This window comes from Phascolarctos cinereus, unplaced genomic scaffold (assembly GCF_003287225.1).
Source record: "Phascolarctos cinereus isolate Bilbo 61053 unplaced genomic scaffold, phaCin_HiC Scaffold_526;HRSCAF=1151, whole genome shotgun sequence".
NCBI classification, from domain to species: Eukaryota; Metazoa; Chordata; class Mammalia; order Diprotodontia; family Phascolarctidae; genus Phascolarctos; species Phascolarctos cinereus.
In genome coordinates, this window is record NW_027555876.1 from 4,602 (window position 1) to 26,394 (window position 21,793).

At 38.6% G+C, this 21,793-nt stretch overlaps 1 pseudogene; it reads right to left on the minus strand.

The window, feature by feature from the left end:
• Positions 1–582: 582 nt before the first annotated feature.
• LOC110204513 (cytochrome P450 2C42-like) lies at positions 583–17,538 on the minus strand (annotated as a pseudogene).
• Positions 17,539–21,793: the final 4,255 nt, after the last annotated feature.

The following is a 21,793-nucleotide window of genomic DNA, read 5'->3' on the forward strand; positions in this document are numbered from 1 at the left end:
GAGGGTGAAATATGTAGTAGTAAAGATAGTAATAGTGGTAGTAGTACTAGTAGTAGAAGTACTACTAGTAGTAGCTATTGTTGTTGTAATAATAATAATTTCTGGTAAAATTTATACAATACTTACAATGTGCCAGACACTGTACTAAATGCTTAACAGTTATCAGCTCCTTTGATCCTGTCACTATAGCCTTGGGAGATAGGTGCTATGATTATCCCCATTTTATACATAAAGGAACTGAAGTAAACAGAGGTGAAATGACTTTCCCAGGATCACATAGCCAATAAATGTCTAAGGCTGGATTTTAACTCAGGTCTTTGTAATTCCAGGTCCAAGACCCTGTCCAAGGTACCACCTCACTGCCATCACATTGTGATCAGTTAAGCTGTCATCGTAGTAAGACACACGTATGTGTTGAAGTATGTGACATGAGACTTTTAAGGGGCAGAAAATGGCTCCTAAGCAATTGGTGGTGGATAATTACACACAAGTATAGGATAGAGGCCCTACTAAAAAGAATCTTAAGATTTGGTGAGGAACACAAGACAGGATCAATAAACATGTCGGAAAGAACACACAACGTAAGATGCATATGTGTAATTCAGGCTTAGATTGAATTATACAGACTATAAGAACTAAAGAGATCACAGGGATATGGCACCTAAATTGTGATTAGAAGGGTGGGTGAGATTTCTGTCAGTGGATGTTGAGGGCCGATCTTAAGAGTCTGATAAGGGTTTAAGATCCAAGGCAGAGTTTGACCTCTGCTCAGGCTTTCATCCCAAAGGGCTCAGGGGATTAAGTGGTACGGCTCCCCAAATTCCTTCCTGATAAAGAGGTCTCTGAGACATCCCTTCTCTCTCTTTGAACCTTAGGTTTACATATTTACTCCTCTATGCAGGTGGCGCCTAGGTGCCTGGGAAAACCTTGGAATCTACAGCCCAATCTAGGAACCCTGATAAGGAGGAAATTCATTATTGTTACATCCTCAGCAGATATTCTGGGGAGTATCTCACGGGGAGGACTCTTTGAAGTTAGGCTAGATTTTCCCTATATATTCTGTGCCCTCAGATGAATAAACAGAGTCAGTAATTCTACTCCACCTGGCCCATGTCATAAGTTATTTCACGCCTCTCCGTTCAGTGTACAATCTGGTTGTGGGCAACAAGAGGAGTTGAAGTGAAGAAAAAAGAAGAAATATTCCTGCAACAGGGAATTTCTAAGGAAGGTTGAGGAAAATTAAATTGTGATTTTGGCAAAAGTCAAAGGGAGTATTAGATTATGCTAGAAGAGTATATTGGACTGAAATCATAGAGGGCTTTCATTGGCAGGCAATGGAATGAATACATCTTGTTCATAGAATGTGAGGAGACTCTAGAGCAGTTGGAACTAGGGCTAGTCCTTCACATGTTTTAGAAAGCGAGAAAGCAGAGCTCATACAAGGGGGGTACTTTGATTAATCCACTGGCAACTGAGGTGTTGTTGATATCTTTTGAGTCAATGGGAGATTTCAAGGTAAAATTTTGTAAGATGGTAGTAAAAAACAGAAATAATTCCATCCAAGCCAGACTCTCACCAGCACATATCCATTTTCCTGAAAGAGACAAATATAAGGATTTGATATTTGTAAACTTCTAAGCCATCTAGGCCACTTCTTTGGACTGTCAGGTAGCCCACTAACACTCAGTGGCATTAGGTGAAGAACTGTGTGCATTCCTTTCCTCTCTGGTCCTTGACTCCTTTGAAGAGCCAAGACAGAGAGGAAAAAGCCCTCCTGTATGCTCTCCCTCAATCAATCTCCCCTGAGCCAGAGCAAGTTCTGGGATTTATATTCAGAGGAAAGGAGTCATTGTCTTAGGGAGAAACAATCCCTCATTTACAGTCTCAAGGAATAACTTTGTGGCTACCCACAGTGACTGCAATGAGGAAAGGTGACAGAAGAATGATCAAAGCTCCTTTTGGGAACCATCTATCACCATTTTGGACAGAAAACACCTCTGGAGTCTACCCCACAGCTTCATGGCCATCCAGCCACTTGTCTTAACTACTCACTTCTAGCTCTAACCCAAGTATTGTAACCAATTGAGCAGGGCATTGGAGACCACAATGTCAAGGATAGTTAGCTGCCTGCCAACATTCTTGTCTGCCACTGCCAGAATGGACCATCACCACCATTACCTAATAACCAGTAGGTTCCCCAAGACTTGAAGGTGAAAGGACAGACCATCAGTTATAATTCTGTACCAATAGATCCTCATTAAAATATACATAGCTTGGGAAGGGGGTTCCATGCTCATGTGTCCTAGTCAAGAGTCACATTTCTATAAAATCATAAACTCTAAGATTAGACCTTCAGTGACCTTAGCCATAATGGTACCTGAGTAGTAGGCCTTAAGATAACCCAATCCCATTCCTTGGCTTGATAAAATACAAGATTATACATGCTAACACAAAAGCCTGGAAGATTTATCTGAGAAGTAGCTCCTGGTTGACAGTGCCTTGGAGGATGGTTATTAATGTGGGGGGGGGGGTTGCTGTCACTCTGGATGCAGAACAGAGTGGCCACTATCTCAGTTCTGCCTCTTTTTTGGAACAGCTACTCTGAAACTCAACTGATTTGTTGATGAACCTAGGCCTAAGGAGAATTAGAAGAATGATTTACTGTGTCTCCACCCTACTCCCTGGTTATAGAAATTGGAAGGACCATAATGGTCAGCTAGACCAACCCAGTTTTTGGGCATGTAAGGTAACTGAAGCCCAGAGAAATGAAATAATTTGACCAAGGTCACAAAAGTAATAAGGTCCTCTGAGTTATCATTCCATCTTTAATGTACATATTTAGATGAATGTCTTACCTGTTGAAAAAGGCATGAAATAGTCGCTCTTCTTAAAGTTGCCACTTTCATCCAGGAAGTGACCTGGGTCAAACTGGTCTGGATTAGGGAACTCTTCATCATCATACAGAATAGAAGACAGCAATGGCATGATGGTGGTTCCCTGAAAAAAAGAGATACAAATAAATAATTAGAAAATAAGAACCAAAGAATGTTGGAGCTGAAAGAGAATTTAGAACTATCACCTAGTCAAAACCCCTGATTTTTAAGTATGGAAAGAGCCCATCTTTTTAAATACCTCTTCTGATAGTAAGTTAGAAAGTCTACAATACTATTACGAGAGATGAAACTGAACTTTGACACTTGAGGAGTAGAATCAATAGTGATGAGTAAAATACAAAAGGAGGCAGATTTCAGATTAAAAAAAGTTAATAAAATAGCTTTCAATCATTAGATCTATCAAAAGAGGAAAGAGCTGCTTGGGTGGACAATAAGCACACCAATCATGGATAAGACCAAGCAGATTCCAGATGATCTGAAGAGACAGAAATTAATTGTGACCTATGTCAGGATGTTGAAGAATAACATAATGTCACACAGACAAATAAGGCAAGAGCTGATAAACAAGTTGGGAGCTCTTCTTGAAGATGAAGAAACAAGATGTTCTGAGGAAGAAGCACTTGTTTGTAGTCTAAAGAATGGTAAAGGAAGTTCACAGGTGTTATCTGGCAAGACATCCAGGAAGAAGAAAAGAAGAACAGTTGGTGACTCCCTGTAGAAGGATACTGAACCAATTGTTTGCTGACAATAACTAGAATGGATAGTTCTGGGGCAGCGAGGTAGCACAGTGGAAAGAGCACAAGCCCTGGAGTCAGGAGGACCTGAGTTCAAATACAGACTCAGACACATAACACTTACTAGCTGTGTGACCCTGGGCAAGTCACTTAACCTCATTGCTTCACACACACTCACACACACACACACACACACACACACACACACACACACACATGCACAAAAATAGACAGTGTTGCCATATTCCAGGAGCATATGTCCAAGAGATAGTGGAGAACCTTACAAAACAAAGGATACAACTACTACCCACATCTGGTGATTCACATGAGCAAAAATTATGATACTACCATAAATCTGGGAAGCATTTCCAAAGGTTTTGACATTAAGGGAAAAAAAACCCTAAAGACTTTAGGAGCACAGGTGGTGTATTCATTATGGTTGTAATTGGAAACAAAAGATTCAGAAAGTTAATGCAGATTTCAGAAGTGGACATCTTGTAAGAAGGTGTTTAAAAATGGGATTTGGATTTCTGGACCACATCTTAGTAAAAATATAGACATGATGAACTCCTGACCAGGAGTGGAATGATGCATCTAGCAAAGGCTGGAACGGTGATGATTTTGATTTATTACAAATATAGTCAAAAGGCTTTTTTAATGCTTAAAGTGCTGTTAAAAAAAGGTGGATTGGGGATTTTAAGACAAGGAAGCAAATTTGACCTCAAAGGCATAAATAGGGCTTGGTATGATGAGATGCTTAAGAATACTGAAGTCCTGGAAAGACTATAACTTATTTAAAAGAAAGCAGATAGGAAAAAGAGAGTGGGGTAGTATATATTAAGAAGAAACACTCGTGTGAGTTTATTTAGGGAGCAGAGGAAAGAAGAATGATGAGAAGCATCTAGGTAAAGAGAAATGGAGACAACATCAGAACTGGCATTGTCATTACAATATGCTACAGAATATTTGGATAGAAAAAAGTTTACAAGGAATACAGAAAACAAATTATAAGCTCTGGAGGTTAGACATGATATAGCAGTGATAGAAGACTTCAATTATCCTTTCGGATCCTAGAGTTTCACTTCCATCAAAAACAGAGCAGTTTGTAATTCCATGATTTTCTTAATGATAATTTCATCCTGCAATTATAGTGGAACCAGTTCTCACCATCTGAGAGGAACTTGGATAACAAAGATGTGAATAGAGATCTGCAGATCCCCTGTGGCACAACATTCTTCCTCTGGAGGGATCATGCTGTGTTTCAGGATACGCAATCACACTTTACACACTTTCGGTGCACACTTATGGATGGTAATAAGGGGAATTTTTGGGAAAGTGACCGTCCATCTTAGAGTTTATACAGGATCAACTAAGTGGCCCAATGGGGAGAGTACAATACTTGGAGTCAGAAGGAACTGATCAGGCCTCAAACACTCACTAGCTATGTGACCCTGGCCAAATCACTTACCCTGTCCTAGACTCAGTTTCCTTATTTGTAAAATGAGAATGATAACAGCACCTACATTTCAGCATTGTTATCAGGATGAAAAGGGATAATATTTGTAAATTGTTTCACAAGCCTTAATGGTAGCTATTTATTAATTATCACAAGAAAGAGAAGAGTTAAGTTTCTCAACACACAAAGAAAAAGAATTCTGGTGATGGAAGAAAAAGGAACATTCTCTAAAGATACCAATGTGGATAAGGTAGCCAGGTAGTGCAGCGAGGAGCCTGTTAGACCTGAAGTCAGGAAAGCCTTCATACAAATCCTGATTCATACATTTATTTATTGCGTGACCCTAGGTGAATCAGGGGGTCTCTTTAAGACTTAGTTTCCTCACTTGTAAAATGGGGATAACAATAGCAACTATTCCCACAGAGTTGTTTTAAAGAATAAATGAGATCATCTATGTAAAGCAAATCTCAAAGTACTTTATAAACAATAGTTATTATTATTATAGGGAATTCACCAATTAACTTAGATTTTTTGAGGGTAAGGAAGAATAAAAGAAGCATGTCACAGTTCCATAGTGACAGAAGTGATAAGGACTAAAATGCACAGAGGCTGATGCTGCAAACAGAGCACTACAAGAAGAGATTTTTTGGGGGGTGGAGCCAAGATGGCAGAGTGAAAGCAGTGACTTGCTTAAGCTCTTCCCCAAACCCCTCCAAATACTCATAAGAAATGGCTCTAAACAAATTCTGAAGAAGCAGAACCCACGAAAAGACAGAGTGAACAAATTTCTAGCCCAAGACAACCTGGAAGATTGATCAGAAAGGTGTATCACGCCAGGCTGGGATGCAGCTCAGCTTGGGTGCTCAGGCTGCAGGGAACCTGGAGCAGGCCTCAGAGGAGTGAATCACAGGCAGCTGTAGAGGTTTCCAGACTCCTCAATCAACTAATGCCAAAGACAACTTAGAAGGTCAGCGGGAAAAGTCTGTTTCTCTTGATGCTGAGAAAGGAAGGCGGGTTCTCAGCTCCATTCCCCAAGAGCCTGGCCCTGGGGGGCCATGCAGCTGGTTCCCGAGCTTCTGGCTCACAGACTGAGGGGAATCCAGTGGCTGATCAGAGAAGGATCGCAGGGATCTCTTTGCCAGTGTTAAGGCAGGAATCTCTTGCTTTGCCTGTGTTTGGATCTGGGTCACAGTTCTAGGAGGCGGTGCTGGGGTGGGAGGAATGCTGACATGGTGGAGTTTGTACTGGCTGTGGAAAGGATTGCCTCTTCACTGTCACATGACAGAAAGGAATACTTGTGGTCACAGGCTAGGAAAGGAGTAAACACCTCAGCCATTATCATACCACCTTGGAAGAACTGAAAATTTGCAGGTCCCTAAAAGATCTATGAAAACAGCTGTACAAACACCTGAAGCTTGGGACAGTACATTCTCCACATTGAAGCAGACTCTTAGCTTAACAAAGAGTTTCAAACTCAAGTAATTGGCCAGGATCATGAGCAAGCAGTGAAAAAAGAGTCACACTATATTACCTTACTTTGGTGAAAAAGAAGACCAAAATATACAACCAGAAGAAGACAACAATGTCAAAGCTCCCACATCCAAAGCTTCCAGGAAAAATATGATGCAGTCTCAGGCCTTGGAAGAGCTCAAATGGGATTTTGAGAAGCAAGTAAGGGACGTAGAGGAAAAACTGGGAAGAGAAATGAGAGTGATTGAAGAAAATCATGAAAAACAAGTCAGCAGCGTGCTAAAGGAGACCCAAAAAAATACTGAAGAAATTAACACCTTAAAAAATAGCCTAACCTAAATGGCAAAAGAGGTACAAAAGCCAATGAGGAGAAAAACACCCTAAAAAGAAAAGTTGGCCAAATGGAAACAGAAATCCAAATGCTCAATGAAGAAAATATTTCCTTAAAAATTAGGATAGAGGAATTAGAAGCTAGTGACTTTATAAGAAATGAAGACACTGTCAAACAAATGCAAAAGAATGAAAAATTAGAAAACAATGTGAAATATCACATTGGAAAACCAATGGGCCTGGAAAATAGATCCAGGAGAGAGAATTTGAAAAGTATTAGACTATCTGAAGCTTTGATCAAAAAAAGAGCCTAGACATCATCTTTCAAGAAATTATCAAGGAAAACTGCCCTGATATATTACAACCTAGAGGGCAAAATAAAAATTGAAAGAATCTACCGATTCTCTTCCTGAAAGAGATCCTCAAAGGAAAACTCCTAGGAATATTATAGCCAAATGCCAGAGTTCCCAGGTCAAGGAGAAAATATTACAAGCTGCCAGAAGGAAACAATTCAAATACTGTGGAAACACAATCAGGATAACACAAGATTTAGCAGCTTCTACATTAAAGGACCCCAGGGCATGGAATGTAATATTCCGGAGGGCAAAGGACATAGAATTACAACCAAGAATCACCTACCCTGCAAAACTGAGTATAATCCTTCAGGGGAAAAAATGGTCTTTCGGTGAAATAGAGGACTTTCAAGCATTCTTGTTGAAAAGACCAGAGCTGAATAGAAAATTTGACTTTCAAATACAAGACTCAAGTGGAAGATAAAGAGGTAAACAGGAAAGAGAAATCATAAGAGACTTATGAAGATTGACCTGTTTGCATTCCTGCATGGAAAGATGATATTTATAACTCAGAGACCTTTGTCAGTATTAGGGTAGTTGAAGGAAAAATAAATTATATTATAGATAGATAGATAGATAGGTAGACAGACAGACAGAGAGATAATCAGAAGAAGGCACAGGGTGAGTTGAAGATTAAGGGTCATATCTGGAGAATAAAATTAAGGGATGAGGGAGATTATACTTGGAGAAGAAGAAAGGGTGAGGTAGAATGGGGGAATTATCTCACAAAAAAAACCAGAAGAGTCTCTTACAGTGGAGGGGAAATGGGGAAGAGAGGGAATGAGTGAATCTTATTCTCACAGGATTTGGCTTAAGGAGGGAATTACATACACATTCAATTGGGTATGGAAATTTGTCTTACCCTGCAAGAAAAAAGGGGAGAAGGGGACAAGAGAGTAAGGGGATGATAGAGAGGAGGGCAGATTGGAAAAGGGTAATGAGAAGAAAATACTTCTAAGGAGGAACAGGATAAGAAAGAAAGAATAGAATAAATGGGAGGGCAGAATAGGATTAAGGGAAATAGAGTTAGTTTTTCACAACACGTCTACTATGGAAGTGTTTTGCGTAACTGCACATGTACAACCTTTATTTAGTTGCTTGCCTTCTCAGTGAGGGTGGGTGGGGATGGAGGAAGAGAGAAAATTTGAAACTTAAAATTTTAAAAACATATGTTTAAAAAAATGTTTTCAGAAACTACCAGGAAGTAAGAAATATAGGAAATGGGGTACAGATGTCTATCCTGTTCTACAAGAAAATAGAAGGGGAAGGGTATAAGAGAGTGGGAAGAGAAAGAAAAGAGGACAGAGTAGGGGAAGGGATATTCAGAATGCATACCATCTTGGGGTGGGGGGAAGGTTGAGACGGGGTGAAAATTTGGAACTCAAAAACTTGTGGAAATGAATATTGAAAACTACAAATAAATAAATTTATATTTAAAAAAAGGAAGAGATTTTTTAAAACTATGTTGTGAAAAAGAGGAGGATTAAAGAAAGGACAAACCCACAACCCAGAGGCTTAAAGGACAAGGATAACAAGTGACAAGAAAAGATGCATAACTTCTCAATTTTTCTTTTGCTTCTTTTTTTTTCTGACCAAGGGAATGATCTTTGAACTGAAAAGAATGGAATAAATAAATAGATAGAGCTAACAAGGATAGAATACCCCAGGGAAGTAAGGAGAAAATTAGGGACATCTAGACACCTTACCAAGAGAAATAAAGTGAAAAAAGCACACTTCAATCTGCACTCAGAGTCTAGAAGATATTTCTAAAGAGATCATTAATCTAGCAAAGGAAGTAATGAGGCAATGATTTGAGAAAAGGAGGTAGTGATCACAAGGATCTGCAGTGGAATCATCATTATTTCATTTTTTGAGAATATTAATAAACTGGTAGATCAGGAGAATGACATACATAGACTTTTCTTAGATTTTAGCAAAGCATTTGATAAAGATTTTCGTGCTCTTCCTCTGAAAGTGATGGAAATATACAGGTTAGACTATCACACCACTAGGTGGATTGAAAACTGATGACTGACCATATACTAAGGGCAATTATTGAAGGTTCAAAGACAGCTTGGAAGTAGTACTGTGGTCTCCTCAGCTCACAAATGAGGATTGTATTCCTTCTGTGAATCATATCTTAGGAGGACGCTGAAGAGCTGGAGGTACTCAAGGGAGGGCAACCAGGATGGTAAGAATAACAAGTCCATGCCACGTGAGGATGGGTTGAAGGAAACAGGGATATTTAGACAAGAGAACAGGAGACATAACAGAACAGGAGACATAGTAGCTGATTCCAAGTGTTTCATGGAGTTTTACTAGAAAGAGAGAGGAACTTTGTTCTGTTTTTTCTGGGAGTCAAAACCAAGAGCAATAGATTAAAGTTACAAAATTGTCAACTTAGGCTTAATACAAGATAAAACAAATTCTCTGTCCAAGATTAGAATAGAATTTCTCAGCAACAAAGTGGTTCCACCTCGAAAATCTTTAAGCAAAGATTAGATGACCACGAGGTGAGCATACAGTAGATGGAATCCTTTTTCACATTGGGAATGGACACTATGACCACTGAAATACTTTCAAATTCTGAAATTCTGGGACTACTTCTCAGGGATGTGGGTGGGCCTGAGGTTCCTTCTAACTCCAAGATTCTAGATTTGAATGAGACAGTATAAAATCTTGTGTTATTGAGAAACTCTTCTGACCCTGGGGATAAGATATTGTCTAAATTGAACATCTTCTGACACCACATGGGGCAGGCTGGTGGGAATGAGGTCAATGTATCGCTGTGTCTCATGTATCACAGCATTGCTGTAAGGCATGTTGTTTCTGTCCTCATGCAGGGACTTCGATTTCAGCCAATCACAGAATCAATTTCTTCATGAAGTTTTCCTGTCACAATACAAATGAAAATTTATCTTAAAAGTAGAGATAAAAGCTGCCTTTGCTCATATTTTCTCTGATTTTTCACTGAGTTACATTGATAAATAATACACTTGACTGATATTTCAATAGATAGAGAGAGATGAAAATTCCATTTTAGACACTTTTTAAAAAAATATAAATTTATTTATTTTTAGTTTTCAATATTCACTTCAACAAGTTTATGAGTTTCAAATTTTGCCTCATCTCACCCTCCCCCCACCCCAAGATGGCATGTATTCTGAATACCCTTCCTCTAGTGCGTTCCTTTCTTCTATTCTTAACCCCTTCTCTTATCCACTTCCCCTTCTATTTTCCTGTAGGGCAGGATAGACTTCTATACCTCATGTCCTGTATTTCTTATTTCCCAGTAGCATGTGAAAACATTTTTTTAACATGCTTTTAATACTTTAGGTTTCAAACTTTCCTCTTCCTCCCTCCCCACCCACCCTCATTGAAAAGGTAAACAACTCAATATAGGTTATATATGAGCAGTTATGCAAAACACTTCCATAGCAGACATGTTGTGTAAAACTAACTCTATTTCCTTTAATCCTATCCTGTCCTCCCATTTATTCTATTCTTTCTTTTGACCCTGTCCTCCTCAGAAGTATTTCCTTCTGATTACCCCTTTCCCAATCTGCCCTCCTCTCTATCATCCCCTGCTCTCTTGTCCCTTCTCCCCTTTTTACTGCAGGGTAAGTCAGATTTCCACACCCAATTGAATGTTATTCCCTCCTTAAGCCTAAGCCTATGAGAATGATTCACTCATTCCCTCTCACCTTCCCCTGTTACCCTCCACTGTAAGAGACTTTTCTGTTTTTTTTTAGATAATTTACCCCATTCTACCTCTCCCTTTCTTCTTCTGAGTATCATCCTCTCTCATCCCTTAATTTTATTCTCCAGATATGACCCTTTAATCTTCAACTCACCCTGTGCCCTCTATCTATCTATCTATATATACATACACATATATTTTTTTCCTTCAACTACCCTAATACTGATAAAGGTCTCATGAGTTTAAATATCATCTTTCCATGCAGGAATGCAAACAGTTCAATCTTAATAACTCTCTTATGATTTCTCTTTCCTGTTTACCTCTTCATGTTCCAGTAGAGTTCGTATTTGAAAGTCAAATTTTCTATTCAGCTCTGGTCTTTTCAGCAGGAATGCTTCAAAGTCCTCTATTTCACTGAATGACCATTTTTCCCCTGAAGGATTATACTCTGTTTTGCTGGGTAGGTGATTCTTGGCTGTAATCCTATCACCTTTACCCTCCAGAATATTATATTCTATGCCCTGTGGTCCTTTAATGTAGAAGCTGCTAAGTCTTGTGTTATCCTGACTGTGTTTCCACAGTACTTGAATTGTTTCATTCTGGCAGCTTGTAATATTTTCTCCTCGACCTGGGAACTCTGAATTTGGCTATAATATATCTAAGAGTTTTCCTTTGGGGATCTCTTTCAGGAGAAGAATCGGTGGATTCTTTCAATTTCTATTTTGCCCTGTGGTTCTAATATATCATGGCAGTTTACCTCAATAATTTCTTGAAAGATGATGTCTAGGCTGTTTTTTTGATCATGGCTTCAGATAGTCCAATAAGTTTTAAATTCTCTCTCCTGAATCTATTTACCATGTCAGTTGTTTTTCCAATAAGATATTTCACATTGTTTTCTAATTTTTCATTCTTTTGCATTTGTTTTACAGTGTCTTGATTTCTCATAAAGTCACTAGCTTCCAATTGCTCTATCCTAATTTTTAAGGAAGTATTTTCTTCATTGAGCAGTTGGACTTCCTTTTCCATTTGGCCAATTTTTCTTTTTAGGGTTTTTCTCCTCATTGGCTTTTTGTACCTCTTTTGCCATTTGGATTAGGCTATTTTTTAAGGTGTTATTTTCTTCAGTATTTTTTTGGGCCTCCTTTAGCAAATTGTTGACTTGTTTTTCATGATTTTCTTCAATCACTCTCATTTCTCTTCCCAGTTTTTCCTCTACGTCCCTCACTAGCTTCTCAAAATCCCATTTGAGCTCTTCCAAGGCCTGAGACTGTTCATATTTTTCCTGGAGGCTTTGGATGTGGGAGCTTTGACATTGTTGTCTTCTTCTGGTTGTATATTTTGATCTTCTTTTTCACCAAAGTAAGATAATACAGTCTGACTCTTTTTGCTCTGTGTGCTTATGATCCTGGCCAATTATTTGAGTTTAAACTCTTTGTTAAGGTAAGAGTCTGCCTGCAATGTGGAGAATCTACTGTCCCAAGCTTCAGGTGTTTGTACTGCTGTTTTCAGAGATACTTCTAGGGACCTGCAAATTTTCAGTTCTTCCAAGGCGGTATGATAAGGGTGCGGTGTTTACTGCTTTCCTAGCCTGTGACCAAAAGTATTCCTTTCTATCCTGTAACTGTGAGGAGGGCTCCTGTTCCCAGCCACAAGTTCCTCTATGCCAGCGTTCCTCTTCACCCCAGCACTGTCACCTAGAACGTGATCCAGATCCATACATGGGTAAAGCAAGAGATTTCTGCCTCAGCATTGGCAAAGAGATCCCTGCAATGCCTCTCTGATCAGCCACTAGATTCCCCCTCAGTCTGTCATCTAGAAGCTCAGGAAGCTGATGCCCTCCCCCATGGCCATGCTCTTGGGAATGGAGCTGAAACCCTGCTTTCCTCTCTGAGCACCACAGAAACAGACTTTTCCCACTGACGTTCTAAGTTGTCCCTGGCAACTGAGGATTGAGCAGTCTGGAAACCACCACAGCTGCCCACAATTCAGTCCTCTGAGACCTGCTCCTGGTTTTCTGTGGCCTGCGCCCCAGGCCACACTGCACTGCACTCCCATCCTGGGGTGATACACCTTTCTGATCAATCATGTAGGTTGTCTTGGGCTGGAAATTTGTTTCACTCCATCTTTTTGTGTGTTCTGGTGCCTCAGAATTTGTTTAGAGACATTTTTTATGAGTATTTGGAGGGTTTGGGGGAGAGCTTAAGCAAGTCACTGCTTTCACTCTGCCATCTTGGCTCCACCCCTCCAGTTTAGTCTCTTAAACTAGCTGAGCATCACTTAAGGCACCTATGTCCCATGCCCATAAGAAAAGGTCAGGTGTCCTTAAATAAATGAAGCCAAGTACACTTGATGTAGGAAATGAGGAGGGTTCTCATCTGGACCTGTTCTACAACTTAATATGACCAACCATATGCCCAAGGTATTTCCCTCTGCAGCTGTAGAGTGACAGGAATCCAGAGGCACCAGCTCCTTCTGTGGTCAAGTAGCATCAAGAAGCTATCAGGAACCAGTGCCTTCAATCATTCAGTTCTTCCCACTTCTAGCACTGGGCTCCAGTCTCTATTCACTTCACTATCTGTGTGGCTACCTCTAATAATAACTCACAATTATATACCACTTCACTAAGCAAGGTGGAAGTAGTGGTGGAGAAGGAGGAATAAGTAAACTTGAACATGTAATGACTTAAATACATTAAAATGGCAATAAAAAAGTTTCCAAGGAAAGTCTCAAAAGGACCAGGAACCCCTCTCATGTGGATTAAATTGTATGTGTTATTATCCTTTATCCCACCTTCTATCTCAGGGTATTTGAGGAGAAGCAGGAGTCCATATCTCAGGGTGGTGCTGGTTGTCTCTGTTCCTGCAGCAATAGTCACTTATAGTGTGGACCAAGTTTTCAATGGTAAATTCAGATTGTGGTTGTTGCTTTTCCTAAGAATGATTTGGTATGATTAATGGAAAAGTAAGAGAGGCAGCAGGGCAAATGGAAAGCATAAGGATTTGGAAGCAGAGGACCTTGGTTTAAATCTAAGTTCTGATATTTTTTTTTAATGTTGGGGGGAGGCAAACTGGGTTCAATGACTTGGCCATGGTCACACAACTAGTTAAGTGTCTGCGGCCAGATTTGAACTCAGATGCTCTTAACTTCAGGGCCAGTGCTCTATCCACTGTGCCACCTAGTTGCCCCCAACACACCACCAGCTCTATCATTGACCTTAGACAAGTCATTTAACCATTTTATGTTTCAGTTTCCTCATCTGTAAATGAGGGAGCTGGATTCAATTACCTCCAAGATCCATTTCAGTTCTAAATCTATGACCCTGTAAATAAATTAAATTGAGCAACACAATCCAAAGCAGAACAAGTAGCTAGCAATTATGAAAGCATTTTGGCCCTTGCATCTCACATATGAGAGAGAGACAGAGAGAAGAAAGATACGTGGAGGATGGGGGATATATACAGACAGACAGACAGACAGAAAGAGACTAGACCTGCAATATCATGGCACAGGTTACTTCCAGGTAAAAAAAAAATCTGTCTGCCAATGCAAGTCTGCACTTTCTCTGAAAAACTTAAAGTTTCTAGAGAGTTGCCAGCCCTAGGGCACTATAGTGTCAAGTGATTTGCCCAGGATCACATAGACTTTTTGTGTCAGAGGGTCTTAAACTCAGTTTTGCCTGGCTCTGAGGGCAGCTCTTTATGTGCTACAACAGGAGGGTCAAACTCAGCTCTCAGGCCTCAAGCCACCAACAAAACGTGTGTGGCTGAAACCACATTAAAATGTAATTGGGAAATGTTTAGTAAAATAAATACAGATATAATACTACATAGAGAATGTTAATTTCTGCATTTTCTAGTTAATATGAGGCCTACCAGGATCCATTTCTATTCATGTTTGACACATACTGTATGATACTAACTTGCAAGATATCTGTGCTTACATATTATATATCATTCATATCTGTGGGTATACACAAGCAGCTAGGTGGTGCACTGGGTTGAGTTTAAATCTGGCTAACTGCCTGTGTGATCCTGGACAAATCACTTAACCTTGGTTACCTCAGTTTCCTCATCTATAAAATGAGCTAGAAATGGAAAACCACTCCAGTATCTTTGCCAAGAACACCCAAATGGAGTCATGAAGTGCTGGACTGAACTGAAATGACTAAGCAACAAATGCACAATGACTGCATGTAAGCTCTTGTTTTTCTTGTGGATTAAATTCTGTTATTCTACGTTTACTGAGATGAACAGGATTTATTAGTTTAGCAAATAAGGAGGAAAAAAATTATCAACTTCCATATATATAACAATTAATGCAAAAAGGATCCATGTATTTTCCCATTTTATCCTCATCAAAATACTGTGATACAGTTAGTGCATTATTATTGTCATTTTACTAATGAGGAAATTGAGGTGGTAAATGCTTTGCCCTTGACAATGAGATGTTGATATGAGGAAAACTCACAACTGAGACCAGAAATTGAATATATAACAAATAACCAATGGACTAAAGATAAGAAAAGTAAAAACACAGGAAAAAGCAGGCAGGTGCTAGGGCATAATTCAAGTTGAAGTCAACTAAGGTCTATGCTCACTGTGAGTGTGGTGGTGGGGAAAGGATATGGAATTCTGAAGATTCTCACACATGAAACACAAGAGACTACTGTACATATTAGTTCTAAAAATCTCTTGCTCTGGTCTACATATTTGCCCTCTCCCACATTCCTCATCTACCAGTGGAGTAGGAATCTGTGGGAGAATATACCCTTATGTGCATAGGTTGATGAAGGAAGGATTTTCCTGGTCAGTTATGTTGACACATTGCTAAATTAAATGTTTCTGAATTAATGTGTTTTTTGGTTCATGTGGTAAGAAAACCATAAGTCATGACCTCAGAGCACATTTATTGCTTAAGTAGGTCATTGATCCATTTCAGCATTCCATCAGCATATCTTTTACCTTCTCCATGTTTCTCTGGTACTTTCTGGGTTTCATTTACTCCATATGAATTACATTAGCATATTGTTTTATTCTAGTTTTGCTTCTAATTCGGTGGATTTTTTTTTCTTTATGCAACTTTTCAATGATTTTTCTTTCTTTTTGTTTTGCTCTTTGTTGTTTATGGAATGGTGGAAAGTGAGAGCCTCTTACTCCACTATCTTGACTGTAAAACCCACCAACCTCCCCCTAGTACTTACCACAGCAGCCCCTCCATTCCAATTAGGCTGCTCAGATTAAAGTTCCCTATTCCACTGTCTTTGTAGAGTCTTGAAATGTCCTGCCCAGTCCTCACTGTTAAGCTCTGGGACCTCCTTCAAACCCAGACTAAAACCTAACTCTTCCAGAAGGAAGTCTTATGTTAACCCAGTCCAAATATTATCTTTCTTGCTAATTTCAAATTCCTTCATCACTTAAATCCTCAATTTTAATCTATTTTGGCTTTCCTTACACATTCCTGATAATTATTCTTGTCCTTACATGGGCTTTCTCCTGTCTGTTGGGTTAGAAATTACATCAGGGCTAGGACCCTGTCTTCTCATTCTTCTCATATAGTGTTCTGGCCATATTATGATTAAAATATGATTATTTACTGCTCTATGTTTGTGAATGTGAATGTCAGCCTCTAAGACACAAGCCATTTCACCTACAAAAGTGAGATTCAGACCTGCTGCTGACACTCTACCTGCTCCATTTTCATCAGGAAACAATCAATAAAGTCCCGAGGATTGCTGGGATCCAGTGTTCTTTGGTGTTCCTTCACTTCTTCCAAAATAAATTCAAGTATTGATTGCATATTTTTAACTGCTTTGTGATGAGATCCAGGGAGATAATGCACTAGAGATGGAAAAGAATTGTAGACCTAAAAAAAGAATTTGTATCATACTTTATTAGAAAAAGAAAATAATTTTCTACTTAGCACTTGGATCATGTTGAGAATACGGCTGAGTAAGGGTGGGACAAGTGCCCTTTGGAAAATAGTGACTTTTCTCATCATTCCTAGAAATGCCCTAAAAATTAGCATCTGTTCCTTGGTTGCCTGAAACTCTTTGGCTTTCACTCTCAATTCTTACTTCCAACGGAAAAGTTCTCATCCTTTCTCATTTTAAGGTCTTCTAAGAGCTCAGCCTCCACCTTCCATTGGGACAGCTAACTCATCTTCTAACCTGATCCAAATTGGGTGCACAAGGGAAAAGTCAGCTTGTCTCTAGTAACATGAATTTAACATTCAGTCCTGTGACCAGTGGGTGAACTACTCCAGGGAGGGGCCTTATAATGTCTGTCAAATCAGACCACATAGGGTGACCTTTTCTGTCTTTAGTCCTTGTCAATAAAGAAGAAAATGGGAACCCATTTCCAACATGGCACTATTGTACCTCCCAATGGAATGAATGATGAATTCTAGCCTAGCTGCTTGTAGTAGTTTCTTTGAAGTAATTTAAAAAAATATTCTGAGCTCAAAGAGAGACACTGGTCTCACCTTCATCCATGGGGAACTTATGATCTTGACATTTTCATTCAAAAGCTTCATTAAATATAGAAATTTCTGGTCTTTATATTCAAAACATTTCTGGAAAATGATAGAGCAGATTACATTGCAAGGAGCAACTCAAGGATGAATGTGGGGTCACATGGTAATCCTAAAGGAGAAAGAGAGAAAGAAAGACTTTAATACTGCCATTGTGATAGAAAGGAAGATTTGCCTGCCTTTAGGTAGGACCTGACTGTCCCTTCTAGTTTACATTCTAGCTTGGACAGCAAGGTTGAAAATAAACCACCCTTTATGAAGCATCTGATTTCATCCACATGAGAATCCTAAGTGCAAATAGGATAATTTCCATTTTATAGGTGAGGTTGCTGAGGCTCAAGAAAATCAGTGATTTATGTGCCACAGCTAGGAAGGATGAAGATGTGGAATGCAACCCAAATTCTCTCCTGTCCCCAAGTAACTGTTCTTCTTACCATGCACCATCCCTTCCCATTTCTAAATCCATATTCATCACCTCACTATAACCAACTTTTACTTTCAGACTTATTCATGTCTATTTTTAAATTATATTTCATTTCATTTCAATCACTTTCCCAGAATGAGGGTTGCAGGCACTGGTCTGGAAGCCTTGCTATTCCAAATGCTCTTAGGTTCAGGGTTCTGGGTTGTCAAAGGATTGATAATGTCAAGGTGGTGATTCTAGGTTTCCTTGACTGGCCTCTTGTCTCTCCCTTAGGGTGCCTCACTGTTTTAGCAAGGCTGGCCCATCTGCCTTATGAATAGCAATTGGCTGGCAGCTGGTGGCAATGGACAGTCCCTTTTCCACAGGAGTTGCTTCCTCAGATGAGAGCTATCAGGGCTGACCAGGACCAGTGGTCTAGCTTGCTGCCACCCCTGTGGCCCTCATGCACATGTACCTATTGGTGGCAGTTATCAGTTGTTGCTAGTGGTAAAGAACAGATGGGCCCCTTCTCCACAAGGTAGCTCCTGTGACGCTCGTTTTGCTGTTTCCCAGCTCTTGGGTTTTCCTGAGCTGCCTCCATCAGGTCAGAGGGGAGATTGTGGTTGAGGTGGTGGCTATGCTAAAGACGCCCAAGGCCAGAGTCTTGGAGATATTCACACTCAGGGGACTGAAGGTGGATGGTGATCCAGCAAAAGAATATTGAGAAGCAAAAATCAGGCCCAAAGAAGAACAGTGGAGAACAGCATGATAGAGGTAAGGGAGAAGAGAGTATCAATCAGCCAATCTGCCAGCAGTCACTTAGCTCTTACTAGGCTCTGTGCTAAGCACCAGGGGTAAGCAGATAATAGTAAAACTTCCCTGCTCTCAGAGGGCTTACATTATAATGAGGGAGGCAATATCTACACAAAAGAGTGGCAAAAGTCCCAGATTACACAGTAGTGGGGAATTGCTGTTCTCAGTGTATTCCTATATTATTGCTGGTGAAATTTTCAGGAGTAGGAGAGCAATAAGCTAATTTAGAGCAACGACTGACAGATCTTTCTACTGCCCATTCCTACCACCCACACACACACACACACACACACACACACACACACACACACACACACACAGAGTACACAGATTTTTGCCTTTTATGGTTTAAAAAGTAGTTATTCCATAGAATTTATGGCATCAGCATCCTCTAGTGTCTAGTGGCCCCCTAAGTTTGAGATTTCATCGAAGGATGACAACCCTTCTGTGGATAGTTTAGACGTGGGGGGAGGGGTGAAAGGGGGAAGCATGAAGGGAAAGAAGTTTCGAAGAAATGCTGCTTAGTCAGCTCATTGAATTTCTGGCAATGTTCTCAGCCCTGCTTGCACTCCTTCGCTTAGTCAGAAAAATTCTGGACTACCCAGAATGATCCTAAAGCAATGCCTTCAGCCCCTGGAGACCCTTTTCAACACCTAGATAGGCTTGGTGAACTGTATGACTACTCTGTTCCACTGATCTAACTTTCTATTTCTTAGTCACTACCAGATAATTTTGATAATTACTATTTTAGAATAGATTTTAAGATTTAGTACTGCTAAACAACCCTTTTTTTAATTAGTTCTTTGATATTCTTGACTTTTTGCTCTTCCAAATGGATTCTGCTATTTTTTCTAATTCAGTAATTTTTTTTTTTGGTAAATTAATTGGGATGGCATTGAATACACAAATTACTTTAGGTAAATTTGTCATTTTATTATATTTGTCCTGCCCACTCACAAACAGTATTTCTCCAATTATTTAAAACTCATTTTACTTTTGTTTATATAGTTTCTGGGTTTCTTTTGGCAGGTGTACTCCCAGGTATTTTGTACTGTCTAGAATTATTTTATTTTTTTTTGTAGGCAATTGGGGTTAAGTGACTTGCCCAGGGTCACACAGCTAGTAAATATTAAGTGTTTGGTCTGAGGCTGTATTTGAACTCACGTACTCCTGACTTCAGGGCTGGTGCTCTGTACACTGCACCACCTACCTGCCCCAGAAGTATTTTAAATGAGGTATCTCTTACTATCTCTTCAACAGGGTTTTGTATGTGACATATAGGAATGTTAATGATTTATGTGGATTTACTTTATATCCTGCTACTTTGATAAAATTGTTGGGGTTTGTTTTGTTTTGCTTTTGCTAAAATAGTTAATTGTTTAACTAATTTTTTATTTGAGTCTTTGGGATTTTTCAAGTTTATCATCATATCATATAAAAAGAGATAGTTTTGTTACCTTGTTCCCTATTCTGATTCCTTCTATTTCTTTTTCTTAAATTCCACTTGGTCATTATATATATTCATTAGGGAAATAGTTTATACTTTGTTTTTCTCTTTTCCTCTTCCTGGTTGAAATATCAGTATCATGTTTGTTTCAAAAAAAGAGTTTGGTAGGATGCCTTCTTTGCCTATAATTTCAAATAATTTACTCAGTATTGGAATTAGTTGATCTTTAAATATTAATAAAATTCACTTGTAAATCCATTTCGTATTGGTACTTTTTTTCTTAGGAAGCTCTTTTGTGGGCTGTTCAATTTTTTTTTTTTTGTAAGATGGGTCCATTTAGATATTCTATTTCCTCTTCTGATTCTATAGGCAATTTATGTTTTTGTAAATATTCTTCCATTTCACTTAACTTGTTAAATTTATCGGCATAAAATTGGATGAAATAATTCCTCATAATTGCTTTAGTTTCATCTTCATTTATTGGTATATATACCTTTTTCATTTTTAATAATAGTGATTTCATTTTTTTTAAACAAATTAACCAATGTTTATCTATTTTTTGATTTTTTCATAAAACCAACTTCTAGTTTCATTTATTAATTCAATTTTTACATTCAATTTTATTAATCTCACCTTTAATTTTTAAGATTTCCAATTTAGTGTTTAACTGTGTATTTTTTCTTTGTTCATTTTTCTAGGTTTTTTAAAAAATTGCATTGGTCTGTTATTTCTCTACTTTATTGATGTAAGCATTTAGAGATATAAATTTTCCTCTTATTATTCTTTTTATTATGTCCCATAGATTTTGATATATTGTCTCATTGTTGTTATTATCTTTAATGAAATTATTGATTATTTCTATGACTTGTGCTTTAAACCATTCATTCTTTAACATTAGGTTTTGAATCTCCAATTGATTGTTAATCTATGTTTTCATGGTCTTTCATTAAATATGATTATATCACATTATGATCTGAAAAGATACTTTTAATGTTTCTTCTTTTACTATAAGATTTTTATGTCCTAATATATAGAAAATCGTTGTAAGGATACCGTGAAGTGCTGAGAAAAAGATTTATTTCTTTCTCTTTCCATTCTAGTCTCTCCAGAGATCTGTCTATTTTTTGGTTAGATTTCTAGTTCTGAGAGGGAAAAGCTGTCTCCCACTATTATAATACTACTACCTATCTCCATCTGTAATTCATTTAACTTTTCTTTTAAAAATTTAAATATTATAGAATTTGATGCATATACGTGCAGTATTGTTTTTGCTTTATTGTCTATAGTACCTCTTATCAAAATCACTTATCTTGTTTGTCTCTTTTAATTAAATCTGTTTTAGCCATTACTGTCAGATTTCATAAATGCTGACTCTGCATTTTTTGTATCAGCTGAAGTATGTAAATTCTACTCCATCTCTCCATCTTAACTCTGTGTGTATCTCTCATTCTTAAAAGTGTTTCATATAAAAAACTTATTATTGGATTCAGATATTTAATCCTTTCTGTTATCTGTTTCTATTTTATAGGTGAATTCATCCCATTCACACTCACAGTTATATTACTATTTGTGTATATCCCTGTTACCTTATCTTCTCCCTTAACCTCCTATTCTTTATTCTACTCACTCCTAAGAGTCCCTCTCTTGTCCTTCTCCCAACCATCC